The following is a 5,406-nucleotide window of genomic DNA, read 5'->3' as shown; positions in this document are numbered from 1 at the left end:
GTTTTTGTCCCTTTTTTCAACACTTTTGCCGATTCTTTTCAGTTATTTTTGGAATTTATGGTCAATAAACCTCATTTATAGGAAATTAAACCTAATGTTTGAGTTAGAAAAGCAGAAATTAGGAATTATTGAGACTAAAATTAAAGGAATGGATGTTTATGGATGATCACAGACTGGAATATGTCAACTTTTACTCAATACTATTTCAACAACACTTCAATTTGTTTTCTCCAAACACTATAAAATTGAATAAGACCCAAAATTAATGAAAGTAGAGATTTGTACTTGGCATAGAGCGTTGTTTGGAATCAATCATGTTATTTTGGGGAATTAAAAAGAACATTGATATAGGACAACATGAGGACAACATGAGGACAACATGAGGGTTAACAAGTAAATTAAAGGAGCAGTTCACTACTTCCAATGAATTCGGGTGTTTTAGTCAATTTTATAGCATTTGAGAAAATATTGAAAAAAGATCGTCGGGAAAAGTGCAGGAAGAAAATCGGCAAAAACATCAGAAAAAGTGACAAAAAACTTTTCCAAAAACATCGTGAAAAGCGACAAAAGTGTGAAAAATGAGGACGAAAACATTGAAAAAAAAATTACATTTTTTATACAGAAAAGTACAGTAAAGGAAACACCCGGGTGAAACCAGCGCTGTGTATCCAGCCCTCTACACGAATACAGTGTTCCCATCACACAGTCACAACGGCCCTTCACAATAAAAGCCCGGGATTGGACCTGACGTTGACACATGGGCCCGAATTACAGTGTTGGACGAAGAAATGGAACAAGGGCCGGAAACGTGAGTGGAGTCCGGACGTGGAAAGGTTGAGACGGGGGTCGGCTTTGGTCCTGTGGCGGAAACGTTAGCGACTCGCGCTACACTCACATCGCTGCGTTTTGGTTTCTAAGCAGTTTTGTGCCAAAAGTGTTTTTTTTCTCTCCACTAGGAGAACTTGGGCTGTGTCTCAAATCGCGCACTTCTGTACTAAATACTAACTTTTTGAGTACATAGTGCATTCACATTGTCGAAGTGCGGTCAAATGCAGTGCACTCAAATACCCGGATGGTGCACTCAAAACGGTCAGAAATCTGAGTGTGGATCGATGGACACTAACCACACTCAACGGTCGCCATCTTGGCAACGTAGCGGAAGGGGCGGAGCTAACAAGAGTCAAAAAACTTTTGTTGATGGCGGTTGAAAACGCAATAGCGAGACCGACAGAGCAATACAAATGTAAGTTGAACATTAGTCTTTTTGCTATACTGTTAACATATAATTCACAATTTTACAGAAGAAGAAGAGATGAAATGTGATCGTCATTTCCGGTAAGTGCACGTGGTCGTGCGCGATTTGAGACGACCCTCCTCTGTCAAAATGTACGCACTATGCAAGACAGTACGTAGTGCGCGAAGTGTACTGTCTGTATTTTGATTTGAGACACACTGCTAATCTCCATTTTAGCTAACACGCCCAAAAAACCAAAATATCTCCTCCGCCTTCTGGTGTCCTGGACATAAACAGGAAGCAGCGTGGAGACGCCTCCGCCCGCTGGTGGTAGTTGCCGTGGTAACGTTAGTAGCTGTAGTCTCAAAAAACGAGACGTTAGTCCGATAAGACCCAATCAGGAGGAGAAACGTTTTTTATTCATAACCAACACGGGACAGACGTGTCCAAATGTCTCTGGTTTAGAGGCTCGTAAACGCCAGAGCAGGGGGAATGAGATGGGGGAAGGCGCATAGCAGGGGAATGAAGGGGGAAACGCCAGAGCAGGGGAATGAAGGGGGGAACCAGAGCAGAGGGGAATGAAGATGGGGGGAAGGCCAGAGCAGGGGAATGAGAGGGGGAAACGCCAAGCAGGGGGAATGAGAGGGGGGAGCCAGGCAGGGGGAATGGGGGGGAAGGCCAGAGCAGGGGGATGAGGGGCAAGAAACGCAGAGGGATGAGAGGGGGAAACGCCAGCAGGAATAAGGGGGAAGGCCAGCAGGGGAATGAGATGGGGGGGAAGGCCAGAGCAGGGAATGAGGATGGGGAGCCAGAGCAGGGGTAATGAGAGGGGGGGAAGGCCAGAGCAGGGGAATATGATAGGGGAAGCCAGAGCAGGGGAATGAGATGGGGGGAAGGCCAAGCAGGGGGATGCATGGGGGAAGGCCAGAGCAGGGGAATGATAGGGGTAACACCAGAGCCGGGATGAGATGGGAAATGCCGGACAGGTGATGAGATGGGAAACGCCAGAGCAGGGGGATAGAGGGAAACGCCGAGCAGGGGGAATATTTGTTTTCAAAACCAAAGCGTACATAACCTGATGATATTAATTGGAAATGTAATCGAATCGTCGTTCACATCAAGATCTTTAAGATGCGCCTTTATTTTGAAATTCCCACTCTATTTTTATTAACCCTCCGTCGTATAAAATATCTATATCTGAAACGTGGTTGAGCCGTTGACTTTAGCGTCTCAGCGGCTGTGATTGGTGCCTCGATTTTGAAAATGTTTAAGTTTTTATTTTACTGTATTTCTGTATAGTATTGTACTATTGTATATATTGTATTGTATTCATGCTCTAGTTCTTATGGGTATTACGGCGGGTATGACGCTGTAACTTCCATTTTATGAATGAATAAGCTGGACCTTGAGTTCTCTGTCGATGATGAAACGGACGCGAGTAACGAAGGAAAGCCCGAGTCTGGAAGAGAGGATTCAGACCGGATTGGAGCAAAAACATGCGCGTAGCACAGAACTACCCATCAGGAGGTGAAACTCAGGGTCCAGACTCACCAGACAACAAAATACAACATTCATTTTAAACATCAAGAAAACCCAAGATTCGAACTAGTGATGCACTGGAACAGAAGGAGAAAACAACACAACACATCCTGATTGGAGCAGAGCAAGGGTCTCCTCAAGGCAGGAGGAAAAAAAAAAGAAGAAAAGACTCTTCAGCTTTTTCACAGCCAGCGTTACGTGTGCATTGTGTGTGTGTGTGTGTGTGTGTTGTGTGTTGTGTGTGTTGTTTGTTTAGGAAAAAGCCGCACCAAGTCCAGGTCCACTTATTCTTAAAACTCTTTTGATGAAAGTTTCTCAGTCACTCCTCCACGAGTGAATCGTCTCCTCCTCCTGAGGTGGACGTTTTGGAGCATGCACAACACACACACACACACCACACATCACACACACACACCCACAACATATGCCGCACACACACAACACACACGCACACAACCACACACAGCACACACATCCCCCCCACTCGGTCTATCTCCGTCCAACAAGGCACTAAGATTTCATTCAAGTTTAAAAAACACAAAAAAAACACAAGTGCTTTATGCATTTTAAACCCCATTGGTCCGCATCCCGTGGCAACGTCGACGAGCCATCACAAGTCCTCCTTCCGTTGGTCCCGCTCCTGCTCACCCGTACGTTAAGTCATAGCTTCAGCTCGGGCAGTCGGCCAATCAGACGAGCCCGCTGTGAATCAGCCGCTTGCCGTCACACAGCAGCTGATCCGTAACAGGCGGGGGGGGAGGGGGCAGTCCTGCACTGGTCTTGACGCTTGTGACACGGTCACTTCTGTGATTGGTGGAGTCGGGGGGGGGGGGCGACTCTGGGGAGACTCTAAAAAAAAGTGTGACACAGCTGCTGGCGCACCAGCATGACACACAAGCCCTTAGCCAGCAAGAGTTTGCCCGCACAACCCCCCCCCCCCCACACACACACCCACCTCAGAGAAATGAAAGAGAATGTGGCGCGGTGACGACGCATCGATAAATACAGTGAGAAAAATACAGTCCTGTCTGTTTGTCTGACAGACAAACAGACAGAACCCCCCCCCCCCCCCCCCCCAGCTGGGCCCACACTGCACAGAACGGCAGAGCTGCGAAGATGAATCCATTAGTTCTCAACTATTACATTATTCCCAAAATTTTGATAACGGACTCATAGTTTGGGTCATTTTATTAGAAGAAAGAAAAAAAAAAAGGAACTTTGTTCCTGCTTTGTTAAATGTATATTTTCTAGTTTCTTCTCTCTGTGACAGGGAACCGGTTCTCTTTGAGTTGTGGACCAAACACGGACATCTGAGGACGCTGTCGTCTCGGGCTTGGGGGACACGTTTTCGGACATTTTAGAGACCAAACAACCTCTATTAATTAACTTTGAGAATAATATATATAATATAGTATTAGCGTTAGCTGTGCCCTGCAGAAGAAACTAGTAGCCGGGGGGTGGAGACAGGGTGGATGGTGGATTCAGCGTCAGGCACGACTTGCTCAGCAGGACGCCCCCCAGAAGGAAGGAAAAAGAGAGGAAGAGAGGAGGGGAGAGGAGGAGAGGAAGGAGAGGGAGGTAGGGAAGAGGGAGAGGAGAGGAAGGAGAGGAAGGAAGGAGGAGAGGGAGAGGGAGAAGGAGAGTAGTAGTTAAGGAGCGGAAGAAGTGAGGAAAAAGAGAGGGATGGAAATAGGAGAGAGAGATGGAGAGAGAGAGGAGCAGGAGAAGTAGAGGGAGGAGAGACGAGGGGAAGAGGGAAGAAGAGAAAGCAGGAAGAGGAGAGAAGAAAAGAGAAGTGATACGGAACCGGGACCGCGCTATCTGCGGATGCTGATTCCACCAAATTTTTCTGTCATTTTTTGTCGTAATTCTGTTGCAGATTTTGGACATTTGGAGATTTTTCAAATGAAACTCGAGTGTCAACCACATCCCCCCCCGGCGCGAGGAGGGGAATCTCCGCAAAAATACTGAGACTTTCATTTTGGATAACTGCTGAAAAACGACGTACAAAATATCGCCGACTCCGGCTGGGCCTGATGAGCGGCGCAGAACCGGAACCCAACCCTTCCATCGAGATACAACTCTAAATGATGTGTTTCCTCCCCCCACGGTATCCCATAATGCATCAGATGGACAGTGTGTGTTTGGGCCTCAGTTGGCGCCCCCCCGTTTTGAAGTGCTCCAGCACGGTGGCGTGGTCCTCTCAAACAGCCACCGCTGGCTGCCGACACGCTCGCACGTGTTCATGAAGACTCGCCGCTCGCTGGGGCTGCTGTCGATGCGCTGTAACTCACCCCGCGTTGGTACAGAGGGTCTTTCCTGCAGGTGGGGGTTGGGGGGAGGGTGGGTGGGGGTCGGGGGGGGACAACAGGGAATGAATTTTGTCAGTGTTTGTGCAGCGTACACCGAGGCATTTATAGCCTAATAGTGTGCCGTGCACGTCCCCGATGGACCCTTTATTACCCCTCCTGTCGTCCTCGGGTCAATCTGACCCCTTTCAAACAATGTTCTATTCTGAAAATATGAGTTTTTTTTTTAAACTAATTACCCACAACAAAGGATTAGATTTCCTTCCCACATCTCTTTATAAATACAATGATGTACTTTATTCTCTGAGTTAACTATAGTCAAAT

Source organism: Etheostoma spectabile, chromosome 13, assembly GCF_008692095.1.
Source record: "Etheostoma spectabile isolate EspeVRDwgs_2016 chromosome 13, UIUC_Espe_1.0, whole genome shotgun sequence".
NCBI classification, from domain to species: Eukaryota; Metazoa; Chordata; class Actinopteri; order Perciformes; family Percidae; genus Etheostoma; species Etheostoma spectabile.
Note: the sequence above shows the minus strand (reverse complement) of the source record.